Here is a 17,794-nt window from a genome sequence, read left to right on the forward strand (position 1 = left end):
GAGAATGTTATTTTTCCCGTTAGACAAGAGACTTGCTTAGTGAGTGTAAATGCAATCTTAAAATGCATAGAGGTTTGAAGAAAACCCATCTGTTATGGTTTGCAATGGGGTGAAATAGCCATCAGTTCAGCATAAAGCATTTTCTCCTTTACAAAGGTGATTATTGATTCAGGGGAGGACTGTCAATTCTCACATACGCACTTCTCCACAGAGAGACATACATATACCAATTTGTGGGCAGACAAGTGTGACCTTTGTTGTCACATCTTTTGGGAAGACGGGAAAAGGGAACTGGTTCCTCCCTCACCAGCAAGCTATCATCGCAAGCAGAAGTTTTCAATGCATGTGTTACTCCTCCTGGCCTTCCTGAATCCATCAAGCTGATAACCTCATTGTGCCTGTCACCTGGTCTTGGGTCTCCTGGTTCTGCCCTCGGCTGGCACCCTCTTTTCAGCCTTTCCTGTGTTACATCTTCATTTCCTTTCTAATGTCATTCAGGTCATCTATGTGCTGATGCAAGAAAGAAAAACTGTTCCTTTTCCTCAGCAAATTTCTAATCTTTTCCTTCTTGGAACCTGAAGAGCAAATCTGGAAGTTTTTCACATGCAGTGACAACAGCTTCTGTATTTTAGAATATCCACAGACATGAGTATGAATTTGAACTACTCTGTATCAACTGGCTGCTGACTGGCCAAAAGCATATTTAAGCCAAAAATCAGAAGCTTCTAGCTGTGAAAGAAATCAAATCATGGGCCACACCTCCTGCCAGAGGAGTGAGAGGGAAAGAACGAAATAGTTTTTAGTAAGCTCTTGAATGGGATGGTCTGACACGATGGCTGTAAGAGGAAGGCGCATGATGTGATGATGTATGGGTGAACACCAAATAACATACATATCTAGCAATGAGACTGGGTAAGGCCCTCATGAGACCCTGCCCAAGGTCTCTGATTAGGCTGTCCCTACTGTGTTTGGGGTCACAACCCTGCAGCCAAAATGAGTGATGAAGTGATGTTAGAAACTAAAAACTACAGAAGAGTCAGTCTGAAAGGAACATTCAGAAGTGACTCCATCTACATGCCCAGAGGCAGGGTCGGATAGACTGGGGCCACCCAAACAGGTAATTGCCTTACCTGCCCCCAACACACGCCAGGGATGCCACCACCTCCTCAGTACCTGTTACACTGCTTATTGACTGATAGCTGGGAAGGTTTCCCTCCTCTTTATAACCTAATTGAGCTTGTTGCTTCTTGACCTATTCTCAGGAGACATGGGGAACAATTAATTGACATCTTTCTTATAGTAACCTTTTATATTTGAGGTTTGTTATCATATTCCCTCTTCTGTTTTCTCCCGGCTGGACTGAATCCTCTTCTTTCAACCCTTTGCATTTTGCACCTCTTTGACTGTTTGTTACCTTCCTCCAGTCCAAACCTAGATTAAGCCTTTCTTACTGAGCCTCTCTAACTTGGGAGTATTGGGAAAGCAAAAGGTTGCTTCCTTTGTCTGATAGGCAGTATCCCCTAGCAATACAGCCAAGAATGAAATTTATCTCTTTATGCAATACCTTTACAATGGTGATTCATATTTGGTTCATGGTCCTGTAACTCAATCCGTTTCCTTGGTGCTGTGGTCTAGCCAGCTCTTCCCTGTTTTTTTGCTTGTGCATTTAATATTTTCCCCCCTTCTCAGTGCAGTATTTTGCACTGGTTTTATTGAATTTTAGCTGGCTGATTGTGAGCTGTTTCTCCAGTTCGTCAAGATAATTCTTTCCCTATCGTGCCTTCAGTCTTGCAAGCTCTTCCAGACTTGGGGCTGTCTACGTATTTTATAAACATAATTTATTTCATCATTCAAGTCATTGAGGAAACTAATTGATAGATCTGACCAGGCACCCCTGGGACTGATCTCGGTGAGTCCTCCTGGTCTGACAGCAAACTACTGATAACTAGTTTCAGAGCGCATACCCGTGACAAATATCATACAAGATCATTTCAAAAAGCCTTATCACGCATCAGGATAGCCTGCATCACTGGACCTGCTCTCTCCACCATTCCAGTTACTGTGACAAAGAAAGTTAACTGCTTTGACATGATTTGTTCTTGGCTTTCTCTCTGCCAGCTTTTTCTTATCACCTGATTATCTTTAAGTGATAACAAATTGATTATTTAATAATTTGTTGCACATCCATTGAGGAATCAACGTTTTCAAGAAGGTTTAGAGACACTTGCTAATTTTTATCAGAGCAGTGCTGACTTTGAAGGTAATTTAATAGAATACACATTAAGTCTTCACTAGTAATTAAGCCTTTACTAGTAAATTAAACAACATCAGCAAACGATCCCAGAATACAAACTCAATCATCAGAATTAAGTGTTAGCACACCCCTGGCATGGTTTGGCTTGGTCCCACTAGGACTGTCCCAGACAATTTCCAGGCATGATTTGGGAGTTATCATAGGCAGAGGACCATTCCCAATAGGCTTTTGCATGAGGTCACTCCGTTTCAGAGGTGAAGAGAGTTTAATAATATGGATGTGAGCCATATGGTGCTAGTTTGCAGGATGTGTCTAGGAGAATGTTCCTGGGAACTCCTGATTTACTATCTTCCTACCTCTTTTTACCTTCTCCATCTGCAAGATTCACTGTGCTTTGTAAGCACAAATGAATCAGTCCTCTGACAAGTCCGGGTGGAAGCTGAGGCCAGACATCTCACTTTATAGATGTGAAGAGTGAGGCAGTATCTGACCCAGTCTCTGCAGCAAGAAAGGAGCTGAGCTAGCACTGAATCCAGGGGCCTGAAGTCTTATCCTTGGCTATATCATGGAGAGCAGTCCTTTGTCCCCCCAAACATGTCCTTCCCCAGCTTGTCAGGCAATGCTTCATGGACAACAGGACAGGAGGGGACTTTCCAGGCACCTTCTGAGAACAGGTTTCCCCAGCGTAGTGGGTGTTCAGCTGTAGCCCAGTGCCATGTCTCCTATCCCTTCCCAGTCCTGCTGTACTAAATGCAGCTGGTCACTGTGGCCACAGAAGGAAGGAAGTCCCTGCTCCGTGTTAAAGGAGAAGCCTGTCAGCAGGGGAAAAACCTGTGAAGAGATGGAGGGAAGCATCTTGCTGCTGGGGGCAGCCAAGGGTGGGCGATCCCCATGACAGGATGACTCCCAGCGCAAAGGAATAAGCAGGAAATGTCACCAGGAGCAGAGATTGTGTGTTGACCTGGAGGAAGAAAAAACTGAGTGCAAGAGAGGCAGACAACAAGCTGAGAGGTTCTGTGAGCTAGATCTGAGCTATGGAGCTCTGGTTTTCCCCCACTTCCCTCCTATGGGACCAACACATGAATACCCTCCTTTCTCCCCAAGCCCTATAAACAGGGATGAAATTACATCTTTGTGACGATGACAAATTCCAGTGCAGGCATGTTTTCCCCTATGAGGGACAATTGCAGAATTAAATGCTGCCAGGGAACAGAAGAGCAACAGAAAACACTATAAGATTTCTGTAGGCTGAAAGACGCTCCTGTAGGGTGGGGTGTTTCTTTCCTCTGGGAAGAGAAATATAGAGAATCCAATGGACTGCATCTTCAGTTTGTGTGCATCATGTTCTCTGCTCACACCTTGACAAGCTCCACACAGATCCTAGGAACAGCTTGAGATGATAGAATTAATTAAATGAAATTAATCAAAACAACCTACCCAGAGACAAAATTGGCATCACTGAAATGCAAAGTTGGGCCAAGAAGGGATTCTGTAACCAGGGATGATGCCTGCCCTCATCAATAGATTCTGTTTGGATGAAATCCCACATCCTACATGCCTTGGTCAAACATGAAGGGTTCTGAGGAGCTGCATGCCTCATGCAAGATCATGACTCTCCACACAGTGCTGTAATTGCAATGGGAACAGATGGGAGTCCTGCTTTTCACAAAGCCAGGTACAGCATGTAATCATAGATCTTGCTTTGATGCTGAAGGAAGCTGAACTCCAGATCATGCTGTGTTAGTGTGGAGCGTGTGGGAGAACCTGAGCAATGGCTTTTAGAGATGTGATCTAAGAGGGATCCATGGGTCCTGTGGGTACATCCCACTCTGCAAACCTGGGAACAGGGGTATGGATTTGCCCAAATGAATTACTGAAAATTGAGATTCCCCTCTGCTTTAGTCTCTGCCCATTCTCCCAGGACATGTCAGCCCAAGTTTTCCTATTCCAGGTGCCAGTTTGAAGGCATTTTTTTGAGCCTGTCCCAGCCATTTATGTTCTTTGTTTTATGAAAGCATTGCCATCCTCCCAAAAACACACTGCATCACCTCCTGGATCTGTGTGGGCATAGTTCCTATCTATTGAGCAAGGATGTCTGAGGAAATATCAAGGAGAAATATCTGATCGAGTGTTGAGTACTCAGATATATTGTGGGGATGGGTCCCTTATAAATATCTGAGAACAGAGAGAGATATACCCAAGCAGCTTTATGAAGTGCTGTGTTATTGGGGCCACAGCCCCATGGCCGAGTTTATTCTGCAGCCAGCAGAGATGCATCCATCACAGAGGCAGGCACTGTGGTGCAGTGCCAGTACAGGGTCCCACTGGGTATCCAGCAAGTCATGGGGAACTGTGCATTTCTAAATCAGGGCATGGAGGAGTGGAACAGCATGCCCTGCTTTTAACGTTTAGCAGGTGTCTGGGGAGGAAAAATGTGGCTGTCACAGTTCCCCAAGACAAGTTTTCTTCTGACCTGCATGTGGAGTCTTGGAGATTGAGGAGACCTCCCTGGGCTTCCATGCCACTTATTGGGAATCTGGCTTTTAGCCATGTTGTTAACTTGGGGTCCCTCAGCTACGTTCCGAAGAGCCTAAGCCCTTTCTTGGAGATTTATCCTGTTGAACAGGCTCAGGGAGCCAGAAAATAATTATCTGGCAAATGGGCTACAGAGATTTAGGGTGGCGAGGTTGGCCTGGTGAGACAGAACTCACATGCACATCTGTGCTGGCATCAGAGGCAGCAACTGTGTTTCTGGTCCTGTGCTGGGCAACTGGTTTCTAGCTCAGTCATCTAGTGACCACAGTCTCCATTCCTGCCCCAGTCACCCCATTTTCACCTGTTCTATCTCCTTTGCCTGGCAGTCATTAGGAATTAATGGACTGCTGCCTGATTCTATTCTGTTTCCATCTTGACTTTCCCACTCAATCTATGTGTGGCATTTGCCCATCTCCTTGTCCCAGGGGCATTAAGATCTCCAGTTTTGGTTGATGGTGTTGTGAAAGGCACAAGAAAGCTGAGCTACATCTGCTTTTTGTCACAAGTGCCATGTTCTCTATCAGGATCCCATGGGGAACTTGTCCTACAAGGTTCTAGGTGCTGTTAGAGTAGTGAAGTGCTCAAGGATTTCACAGCCTTGCTGACAGAGGCGGGAGAAGCCAAATCTGTGTCTCTTCCTACATTGTCTCTTCTGCAGGCCTGTCATGTGGTGGACGGGCTGCTGAGTGCCGTGGCCTATCCAAACGGAGCTGTCACTTGTTATGAGAGAGGACAGCCATGTAAATGTATTCCCTGGCTCAGGCCTCTCTGCGAAGTCAGGCTGAGTCCGTTCCTGTCTGCAGGGACAGCGAAGGACTTACCCTCTAATGTGTCCTGTGGTTTCCTGGCTGGCAGGATGCTCTTTGAAAAGAAAGTGCCTCGTATTTATGCTAAGCACCGTCCTTCCCAGTCACTCTCCTGCTATAAGCCCTCTCTTGTTTCGCTTGGTGCTCGCTACTTGTGGGCAGGCCCCCGTGCTCCTAGGAGGACATGGCTGACCTTTTGCTTCTTGTTTCCCCTGGGCAATAGGAGAGAGGCTTGTGAGGACTAGGGGTGCTCAGGGCTCCCCAAGCAGGGAGAAGGAGTTTGTTCCTACACCGAGATGTCTGCAAATGGGAGATGACAGCTCTCTGCATCCTGGCATGCTCTTGTGTTGTTTAGGTGGAGAGTGACTATATCCTTCCAGGTCTGCGCTGAGCTCCAAGGGAACATGCGGCTCACCGCCTCTCATCAAGGGGCTACTAGGGAGTCTGGAAATAGCATTATTTCTCCTGCTATAATTTCTGCTTTCTCAAATGACTTCCTGGGTGATTGGTGGAGACAAATGCGCCAGAAATGGGAGCCTGGCAAGGAATCTGAATGCCCCCAAGTCTGAGACAGCCAAAGAGCTGAAATCAGACAGACAGACAGACACACGTCATTAGCCGCGAGCCTGCATGTGAAATGAATTGAGATTTCCTGAGCTGGGATCCAGCTGGCGCCCTAACGAAGACTTCCCTTCGTTCTTGCAAGCAGACAATAAAAAACAACCCAGATACACCCCCACCTTCCCCAGGCATTTCTGTTATATAAGTAGTCCAGGTCTTCATCAGTGTTTCTTTGATTATCTCAGTGCGCACACATAAATATACCATGTGTGCGCACACACAAAATCCATCTATTTGTCCACCCCACAAGCCGTTTTGCTGGGAGACAGCATGGTCTCCTGAATTTTTTATGGCTCTGCTTAGGTTGGAAACAATCCAAGGGTCAAACACTGTGCTGTATCTCCAGTCACCTTGCCAGTCAGCACAGAGCATGGGTCTCTGATACTTTCTGAATCTCTGATCACCCACAGGGCACTAAATTACAGCTATTACACTGCAATTCGCTGTACAATTTTATTCTTTGATACACTACCTGCCTTTGTCTGTCTGCATAGCAGCGAGAGCAGTATGCATTATTTACCAGGCTAAGTACACTGCTGCTGCTAGTGTTGGGGGAAAAAAAAAAAGATAAGAGAACTGGAACAGGCTTAAACTATACGAAGATGGCACAAATACAGCTTCCTGGGAAACAGTTTTGCAGTTATATAAAACTTCCTGAAATTTTGCAGTCCCTTTTGCCTCCCTGCGCAGAGGTGTGCCTGTGGCCTCCCAAAGCTCTTAACAAAGAACAGAGGTACTGGAGCAGATGGAGAGTCCAGTCTGGCCAGTGCCTGGGCTTCAGGAGGACCCCATGGCAAGCACTGCCTAATGGGGACGGAGAATGAAAGATACATGGTGAGGAGAGCAACATGCCGCTTTCTCCTCATGGGGTACTCCAGGGCCTTAACAGGTCTTAAGAGCCTGTGTTCTTGCTGTTTCGGCCAGAAGTCCTTCTGGGCACCAAGAAGCCATTTCTGTGTTACTTCAGTATATTCCAGCCTTTCTCTAATCTAACTGTGGTTTGTGTTCCCTCTGGGTTGTCCCTTGAACCTACTGGGACAGGGATTTGGGGAGTAAAATCAGTTCTAGAAGATTTCCATTTAGAGTTGATCAGAAAAGATCTCAGTCCTCTGCTTTGGCAACCTGAGAAAAGCAGGTGAGAGCTGGGCTTTGCTGCCTTATGTTAACTGCTGTGTCCTTTGGGCTTCCTTCCAGGGCAATGGTCTGTCTGCGAGGCAGCTTTTGGAGTGTGCCCGGGCAGAGCTGGCTGGGTGATGCTGTCCTCAGTTGACTGCTGAGAGGCAGCTCCAGGCTTCTCTGCAGTGCAGACAACTGGTGGGGGTGCCAAGGCAGAGCTGGATGAATCCTGGCAGGAAGGCAGGAGTGAGTGGCGGAGCCAAGGCCAGCCCAGAGAGGGAGAGCCTGGGAGAAGCAGGCTTGTTGCCTCTGTCTGGTGAGAGGAGGTGAAATATGCATGATGACCAAATTGCTGCTTTCCTTCCCAAACGCCCTGCAGATGTTCCCTTCACTTCCTCCTCATCAGGGGCAGCAACAGCCGGGCCACTTTGCCATGGCTCTGATTTAGGCGCTACACAGAGCGATGGTCAGACAGCACCTTATCCATCAGGTTGTGAGTATGCTGGGTGCTAGCCTGCAGGGAGAGTGAAAGCAGATGTGCACACGGTACCCGTAGGCTGAGCTGAGCAGAGTCACGCACTCAGCCCAGCTCCTGGTCTGTTATTTGTTGAGATAAGCTGCAGCCAAAATGGTTTTAAATCTAGTCTGTGGTCAGAAAAATGTTTGCTCACTGACTGAATGTCATGAGGCAAGTGTAAGGGGGAGAGAGAGCTGGGGCTCTCATTATTGCAGAGCTGGTTGAAGTGGCGTAGGCTTCTATTGTGACAGTCGGTCACAACAGACAGCTTTGATTATTTCCACTCTCCCCAGTGTTTGGGGGCCTCATTCACTTTCTCTCCATCTGTTTTCCATCTGAGCTGGCCCCATTATTGCTCAGCAAAAAAAGTAGATTGCAGGTTGCTTTCTCTGTTCGACCCCCAAAGCAGTCCTTACAGGAGATGGATTTCTGATTGAAATTCTCCCTGTCAATTGCTGCTGGGATTCTTCTGACACAGCATGAAGACAGTTCTTGTGAAATTGCTAGCATGAGAGGCTGTGTTTCCACAAGGTTCAGGCTCCCACTTCCTTCCTTTTTCTGGCAATGAGACACTGTGCCCGTTTCAGAGATGCTTCATGCCTGCTTCAGCTTTTGCCGGCCCCTGAAGCAGGAGCTTCAGAGCAGCCCGTGGAGGAGTGCCCCCAGTCATCTCCCCTCAACAAGCAAGACTGGGGGCTGTGCCTCCCTAGATAGGCATCTTCCTGAAATCAATGCTGAGAACTGAGTATTTTCCCTTTTCTGCTGAGGGGAACCAGCTCTGGGTGAATTCCAAAGACTGTGCTTTTGACACACAAAGCATCAGCCATGTTCCTGTCCCTTGTGGGCAGCTGGGCTCAGGCCACCGTTTGTGTGCTGTGCTGGGCAAAATTGCTCTTCCTTGGGCCTGAGCAGTCCTGACTGTGGGAGCAGGAACTGAGCGCACACTTGGATACGATGCTTACAGGATCTCTGCCCTTGCTAAGAGCCCATTCCAGCTCTCCCCTTACAGCCAGCCTCTCAGCATTGCTTCAAGGTTGACTATATCTTTTTTAGCCGTGTCAAACTGTGATCAAATATGGGATCCCTTAGGAAGTTGGGTGAACCTGTGCATACAGGTTAAGCACAATCTAAAGATTGGATGGGGTCCTATGTCAGGAGCATCCTTTTTGTTGTTGGTTCTGGAGGCTGCTCTGTCAGAGCAATGTGGATACAGTCCAAGAGCTCAGCTGGGAGGTGGTTCAGGCGGTTTGATGTTCAAGGGTAACACGTTAACCATCAGGATGCTGATGTAAGAGAGGAGTTCCCTTTTACCCACAGCAGAGTCTGTGGCTGTGTGAAGCAGCCTAATAGCCTTATTACCTGTTCCTCTCAGATTGTCTGGCTGATTAATGTAAAGAAGTTAAACATCAGCACCATTTTCTCCATTCTGTCCTTCACCTGACATTCTCTACTTATGTCTCAGACCTGAGAAAATATTTAGATGTCCAAAAGCTCATCTGTCCTTTTCAGCTAGAGCAGTTGGAAAAATGATTCTCCTGCCTCACATATTAGGGATAAAGCAGCTGCCCTGGCTAGGCTCATTCCTCTCCCTGGAAGAATGTGACCACTCCATGCTCCTCTGATGGCTCTGGACATGGGGCAGCTTGCACATCTCCAAGATGAGGCCAGATACAGCTGGCTGTGCTGCTCCGGGCTGTGCCTCACAACCATCACCTTGGCTGTGAGTGTGGCGTTGGCAGGCAGCAGGGAGACCAGGGCATGGAAGAAAGCAGTAGGGGAAAGAGGCTGCAGCACAAGGCATGCATTCTTTTCTAATTTGGGATTTGAACTATGCGTAGCCCATGCAGGTGGGATTTGAATGCTTTTTGATGACTTTACAAAAGGACTCTACTGTTCCCAGATTTCAAAACCTGGAGAGAGAAGGAAATTAGCCAAACTACTTAACTCCAACCTCCAATCACCAGTCCTTGAAATGACGTCAAGTGTATTGCTTCAGAGATGCTTTCAAGGTTTGAAAGAGGCTGGAGAAGTGCCATGAAACAGGGGAAGACATCTATAGGGGTAACAAACAGACAGACAGAGCCACTTTGTGTACCAGCTGCTGCTAACACCGACAAACATGGCTTAGCCATATTTTGCTCTCAGGTGGAGAGTACTCGGGTGTTTTCCACACGTGTTTATCTCTGCAGTTTATCTTGGAGGGGAGTGCTTTGTCTCAGTTGATGTGCAACCCAGCAAACACCATGCCTTACTGACCTCGCTCACACTGGCAGATGCTCTTCTGAGGGCTTTATGGATAAACTGACCTGTATCTTACTGGAACATGTTGAGACCTTGACCCAGAGTACCAGTCTCTGATGTATTAAGGTTGCTGTAAATTCCTTTAAAGAAGGAGCACCCAGCTTGGGACTGGAGACTCTGAAATATCATGAAAGCGTGAGGTCCCAGAGCACTCCTACCACTCTACTCCTGTGAATTGAGTTGCTTCCCATGCAGGGAAATTCACAGATGGGAGATCATTTTGTTCCTTCCCTGAAAAAACATGCCATTTCCCTGCTTCACTCTTTGGACTCAGGAGTTCTCTGCCAGCATAAGAGCTTGCAGTGGATTAGAGACAAAAGCCCAGGAAATGATCCCTGTTCTCTTGGGATTTCCTACATGCAGATCCATGGGAGTGCACCCAAGGCACCACTTTTCTGTGCAGGCTCTCCCAACTTTGGGCAGCCCTGGCAGCTGACAGCTTTGTCCAGGCGCTGTGCGTCCAGTTGTGCCCAGCGCATGGGCAAGGAAGAGACAGCGTGATGGAGAATCCAGCTTGTGGCAGCCCTAATTCTGTGTTGAGCCTGCCTGCTTTTCCCTGGAGGCCCTGAGGGCCTGGGGAGTAGTGGAACATGGGTGAACTGATGTCAGGGTGAAAGAGCAGAGCAGGGGGAGCAGTGGCTGTGAACCCCTTGGCTCTGGGTTTCCCGGCCGTGGGGCAGAGGGGCCCTGGGGAGCAGAGGGTGCTGCAGAGGCTAGCTGCAGGAGTCCGTGCCACACAGGCTGGGTGCATTGCCCTGGAGGAGCCTGCAGCATGGCTGGGACCCACTGTGTCCTTGTCTCTGCTGAGGGAAATGCTTTTACCCAGCAGGCATATGTTTGGCGTATGAAGGCAGCAGGTATGCCAGCTGAGGTAAGACCCACCCTGTGAGCTGTCTGCATTGAGGCAGCACTCCTTCCAACTCCAAATGTGCTCAACAGGAGACCTGACTTTTAAATTAGCAAGAACAATTTGTTATGACTTTTCTTGCAGTCCCTGAGTGACTGCCAGCCCTGCAAGCAGCAGGGACCCAAAGCTGCCATTTGAAAGCCCCGGCAATGGGGGACTGGCAACAGAAATACTGGATGAGCTGCTTGGAGAAGTCCTCAGAGCCATTCAGTTTAGAGACTGGTATTAGCTAATTTTGCATTGTCCTTGTCATTTATTAGGAATTGGGAAGCAGATACTTCATGCCTTTGAAATGCCTCCAGGCTCTTCTCTCCCTATCTCCATCTGCTGTCACTGGTGTCCCAGGCTTCTCCAGGGAAATGAATGGAGAAGCTATGCGTGGCAGATTCACAGGCCTTGGCAGGAGAGCAGACACCAGGAGCTGGTAGCAGTTCAGTTCAGAGGATAATGTCCCAAACAGCAGCACTCCAGGAACACAGATGTGGGCAATACCTGCTATGAAAACAAAATCTACTCAGCAGGATGGTAGTTGCAGTTCACAAGGAGCCAACACCTCATTAATTTTCTGCTTTGTGTAAAATAAAGCTCTTTGTTAATGATATTTAGTCCTTCTTTTGCACCTTCCCTTTGAGGAGCTTGAAAGCATTTTGCAGACACTAATTAGTAATGGGTTGCAACTCCTTGGGAAACACAGTGGAAAAAAAAAAAATCAGTCTTTTATACCTGGAGAAGCTGAGGCACAAGGACAACGCTTTTCCTACATGATGCCAGAAGAGCACAAAGCAGCAGCTGAATAGGTTGGAGGCACTGTGGGGGGAAACAACGTCCTCGTTTGCTCAGAGCAGGGCAGCGTGGGAACACAGGGAGCACAGGGCAATCTGCAGCCATCTCCTGAGACAACTGTTCCAGAGTTTTTAGGAGCAGCTCGTGGGATTGTAGGAAATCCTGACCCTTGCCATCTGCCTCTCTCAGTTTGAACTGCAGTAGCTCTGGCTGCCCTTCTCTGGTAGAGGGCTGGAACCACAGATGAGCAAAACTGTTTTGCCTGGTGAAAGGCAAGCTGAACTTAGGACCTGCCAGAAAGCTCTGAAAGGTCGAAGTAGGGAAGAGGACTGAGGAAGAGAAGAAACCTCCTTGTCACTGTGTGGCTGGTGCCTCTCTAGAATTACTTTGTGCAAGCTTTTCTCTTCTCACTGCAAGCTTGGGACTTACCAACATGAGTCTGTTTGGTGGGCTGCAAACCAAGCACGTGCACCAGCAGGCAAACAGCAGACAAATTTCCCCCCCTACCCAGCAAAGACACCAAACGGAGTGCTTTTAACTGGCAGAGTGCTAGGAGCAGGGATATGCTCTCCAGATGACCACCCACTGGTCTTTAGGTGAGACTAGGTGTGTCTGAGGTGGGTTTAATTCCCGCCTGTGCTTCAGCCTGGCTGTGAGAGGGACCTGTGGGTGGAAGGCAGACAGTGACTTTTTTGTGGCCACTCTGGAGGTTGTTCTTTCAGAGCTTTATGGGCACAGCTGGTGATTCATAGGCCAGATAAACCAGTAGCTCATTCCATCTGCATAAAACAGGCTATAGGACCTCATGCTGGTCCCTTATATTGTGCCCAGCTGCAGGAACAAGTCACATACATTAACCATTGAAGACTGCTCCCTCTGCTCCTTCCCACCGAGCTCTGTTCCTCACTGTCAGCTGGGAGGATTTATTTCTCCTGCAGAAATGTTCCCAGCATTTGATTCTTGGCTTCCTCACCTCTGCAGTGACAAGCTTGGTGTTTCCCATCTCCTCTTTTACTGAGCTCAAATTCCACAGGACCTGATCTCCAGAAGCTCTGCTTAGATAGTTGCCCTGAGACCTAGCGTAAGCCCTGCTGTGAAGTACAGTGGGGTTTTGGACACAGGAGGCAGACGGGAAGTTATTTACATTTTATTTTTCCAGTCTCACCTAATTTCAGTAAAAGAGACCTTTCATGGAAGGGAAAGTCCAATTGTCCTCTGCTTTATCCGGGTGAGAAGAGATTCTCTTGGAAGAGTCTATTTTCTGTTTAGAAAAATCTTTGTCAGCTAATGTTATTAAGGCCTGGTGAATGCATGGCAGCTTCTGTGTGAAATGAGTTTGGCAAGCTCATTTTGCATCCTAGGCTGTAGATATAGGTGTCAGAAACTAGGAGTTTGTCTCTTGCCTGGCTGTGGTCAGTGAAGAATCCAGCAGCCTTTGGGATCTGGGGCTTTAAGAACTGGGGCTCAGATCCGTTGCAAGGCAAGGCAGAGGGAAGGAAGCAGGCAATATTAATTCTGTGCTTCTCTGGAGACTAATTACAGGCTTTCTGAAGGTTTCAGCTGGCCACCTTTGTCTGGGGCTACACAAGAAAGCCCAAGAAGAGGCATTTCAAAGTCTGACAGGCTCAACCTGTAGGCAGTGCAATGACACCATGCTTTTGCTACCCATTTTAGAAAAGGTGACTGATGAAGGGTTAATTGCTGCTGAAAAGCCTCCCCCAGGTAGCTCTTACCCTAATGTAGCAACAGCATGGCTGTGGTATCCTCTGATCCATTAGAGCCTTATCTGGAGTTCTTTATTCATCTTCTAAAATCCCTTTAATTCATGTCTTCCCAGAAGACTATCAACCCTCTTCTGACTTCATCCTACTTAGCTGTGTATATAATCACCTACAGTAATCCACAAAAACGGTCCTGATACCTTGCTGCTTGGGTTATAACAAAAATTTATCCTCTGTAGGAATAATATTTTTATCTCTTTCTTCCTTTTTCTTTAAACAGATTAATAATTTCTTGGGTTTATCACAACCTCCATGGGTGCTGGACTATTCCCCATGCCTGGTATATGATGTACTGTTCTTTGCTGCTAAGTGTGGCATCTCTTCCAATATTTCAATAGTGCTCCATCGCAAACCGATGCTTTGCATTCTGCTCTTTGTTCCTTCCTTCCCCACCACACTCCCCACCCCCCAGTATCACATAAGTTTGATCTGCTCCCTGTGCATGGCCCTGTGGTGTGACTTGGTGTATCCCTCAAAAATACTTGGGAGCAAGGGCTACTGGGTTCAGCTGTGCTTGGTGCATGACAGCAAGAACACATCTGCCACTTCCCTGGACCTACAAAGATGAGTTGATTGGTACCTCACCTAGAAGTACCTGGCCCCACAGAGCCCTGGATTAGGCACCTTGTCTTTCTGATAGGGAAAGAGAAGGTCACAGCTAACCCAGCCTTCTTCTGGGGCTCATACATCCACTTCAGTCTCTGCAATGCTCCCCTGAGAGCAGGAAGCAATGCCTGAAATGCAGCCTCTCCTCATGCTGGCTTTCCACTTCTCACCTGTCCAATGCAAGAACCAGGAGCTCATTAAGCTGTGCTGACAGCTGGCAGGTTCAAAAGAGGAAACATCTGTTCTTCACATATCACATAGCTAAGCAGTAGAAATCCTTGCCATGGGGTCTTGTGTGTGCTTAAACTTTACGTATGCTCAATGGGAAGTTGGATAGGTTCATGGAGAGAGAATCCGAATCAGTTTACTAAATATACAGAAACAAAGGTAATAGGCTAGATGGGCTTTGGTGTGACTGAACCAACCCCAGGGTGTTTCTTACACTCCTCACCCCATGCAGAACACGGGTTCAGCTCCCAGTGGTGTGCTCAGGGGGGCCAAGCTAAAATCTCACAGGAACCACCAAGCTGAACACCAGAGCTGGTGGCAATAGGTCATTCCCCAGCCCTTCTCCAGGGGCAGAGGTGTAAGCCACCCTTGGGCTTGCCGTGCCTTGGCTGTGCCTGTTACCCGCTGAGCTGAGCTATGGCGTGGCAGGGAATGCAGCAGCACCGTTTCCCCCCAGCTGTGCTTTTCATGGTGGCTGGCTCTGGCAGCATGCTCTGAAAAAGGCCTAGCAGGGGGAAGGAGGCAGGTGGAGGGTTGCCTGGTTGATGTATTGCAATGTTCTTAGCTGCTCATGGAGCAATAATTGTAGCTTATAGGCTCTGCAGGGATGGTTTAAGGATCTGTGTTTTGTGCTCACACATGCTGCTTAATTCACATGTTAAGTTTTCAGTTCCAAATGGAGATGGTTTTCACCCACCTGCTTCCTTGGCGTGTTGGGCTGCCTGGGTAATCTTAATGAAATGTTTTGCATTCTTGGGATGGAAGATGGTCCACAGAGGCAAGAGCTGACATGTGATCAGTCCTAAGCAGGGAAAGGTGGCCTTAGTGTGGAGGTCTAGGAGATCTGTTACACCTTTTCTTTTTGGGACAGATGGTGAACCACATTCCTCTGCCACATTCACTCCTTCTGGAAAAAGGGATAATGCAACCCATCTCACGGGGAACCATCAATGCTGATCTCAGTGATCTCTCAGGCTGAGCTCTTCTGAGAGAGGTTAAATACTGACAAAATGGCACAGAAACAAGTCCAGTCGCCTCTGTAAATCCATTAGTACATAAATACTTAGTCTCCAGATTCAGGTAACAGAAGTTATTTTATAACTTTGCCTTTCCTATGAAAATGCTAAAGGTATGGGTGATGTCAAAATGACTAGCTGAAAACTGGCCAACTCTTCTGTCAAGGAGGGATGCTTTGGTTGCTTTGGTCAGATTTGCAAGAGATAAAACAACAGCCTCGTTTGGCAGAAAGGAGGCTGAATTCTCCTTTCCTCCAGAGACATAAAGCTTCTTTGGCCTGGCAGATGGTTGAACAATGCAGAGATGGAAATGAAAAACAGTTAAAATCCCTTCTACCAGAACACTGGAATATTCATACTGGAGCAGCTCTGCCATCCCTCAGCCTGGTATTTGTTCCCTTTCTCTTCCCTGCACCAAGAGTTGCAGAGAAGTGCGGGGCAGCCACTGTGGTGGGCATCCATAGGCTAGAACAGAGCATGTGCCCAGGAGACATCTCCTTTCTCCCCTCATATTCAAGCAGTGGAGGTCCTGGATGTCCTACACTGGGCCTGGAGGAGTTAAAATCCCTTCCAGAGAGATTTCATTCTGTCAAGTGTAATGGTGGATATTTTTATTATTCATATCAATGGCTTTTCCTGTTCTGAATGCTGCTAAGCCTCTGTCCTCAGTAAAATCCGTGGCAGTGAACTTTACAGGTTAATTATTCATTGTGTAAAAATAGTCTCTCCTTTTATCAGTTCAAAATGCATTGCCTTTCATTCTAATTGCATGTCCTCGGTTCTGGCATTATTGAGCAGTCTATATGAGGGAATGATTTACTTCTGTCCATCCAGACATTATTTTGTACCTATTTTTTCCATGCCTTGTATGTATCTTCTTTCTATATTACCTGCTCAATCTCCCTACCTCTCCCCATTCAGAAGGCTCTACTGGCTTCTGGCTGGTTTTGCTACACTCTCTGTTCCTGCTGTGTCGTTTTGGAGGCAGAGCTGCTACAGTCAAACCCAGAAGCTGGGACTCACCCCTCTGTGTCCCAGGCTTCAATCTCACAGAATCAAATAGGCTGCACTTGGGTGACACAATGACAGAGCAGGGACATGCTATTATCAGGCTTTTGCATCTTTATGCCCCCAGATACACATAGCCCAGATGGCATTGGTCTTATGGACACCTTTTGGGGTACCACATCTGGGTGTGCTTCCTATCAGCATTGCTTGCTGTGCCCCACTTGCATCTGTTGTTAAACTCCTGCGTCATATGGCTGTGGCCCCCCAACACATCACAAGGCAGGAGGCAGCTCTGAAAAAAAGTTGGCTTCAAAGTCATGTTGCTGTAAAGACTTTTTTTTTTTTTGAGTTTCCTTTTCTTTGGGTTTTTAAAATGTTTAGCAAATGGAGCTTCCAGCTTTCTTTTCTGTAATCATGTGGTTTGAGAATCTATAGGGAGAAGGCAAGCTGAGATGCTCAGGAAATAGTATGCCTCCATGAAGGGAGGATTTGAGACGACTCCTTTTCCTAACCATTAAATAGTATAAAATTTACAGAGGAAGGGTGTTATGTACCAAATGTGGCTGATAACACAGGCTCAACTGGCTTTCCACAGTTTCCTCCAGAACCGACGAACACAGACACTCTTGTGTGGTCTGAAGAGGTGGCAGAGGTACTCTTGTAATAGAGCTACATAAAGAGAGGAAAAGATTGCTAAAGTCTTGCTGTTGTGATCACTTGTTAATTCTATTACCCATATAACAGCTGCTGCATTTGAAATCCCTCACCAGATTGACCACTAATTATGTTTTAGCAGTTCTTTGAACCTGTTTTTGATTTTCAATAGCTGCTTACATCTTACTTTTGACTTCTTTGCTTTCAAATGGTGCCAGTCAGTGTGAAAAGTGTGGATGTGGGCTTTTTGAAAGTCCAAATAAACCACCTCACTTTTCCTTTATCTGCTGTTTTGCTGACATGCATAAAGCATCCTAGTAGCTGTGTGAGGCATGAATACTTTTGCTGAAGCAGTGTTGGTTTGTTCCTGTTATATCACCACTGTCACCTAGATGTTTTATTCTTTGTGCTTTAATTATATTTTCAGCTAATTTGCCTAGTTCAGAGTAAGGCTCATTGGTCTGTAATTCCCAGGATCACCACTAATGCCAATTTTAAAGATAGATACGCTTTTACTGCCCTCTAATCCTCCTTCAATACAGTAGCTTATTTTAATGAAATATCATAAGCATTAGAAGACATGGATAAACCATTGAAGCTCTGCGCCTTCCTGATCTGTGGATGCATTAGGTTGTTCCCATACCTACTCTTTCAGCCTCTC

Source organism: Falco cherrug, chromosome 13 (genome assembly GCF_023634085.1).
Source record: "Falco cherrug isolate bFalChe1 chromosome 13, bFalChe1.pri, whole genome shotgun sequence".
In the NCBI taxonomy this organism is placed as follows: domain Eukaryota; kingdom Metazoa; phylum Chordata; class Aves; order Falconiformes; family Falconidae; genus Falco; species Falco cherrug.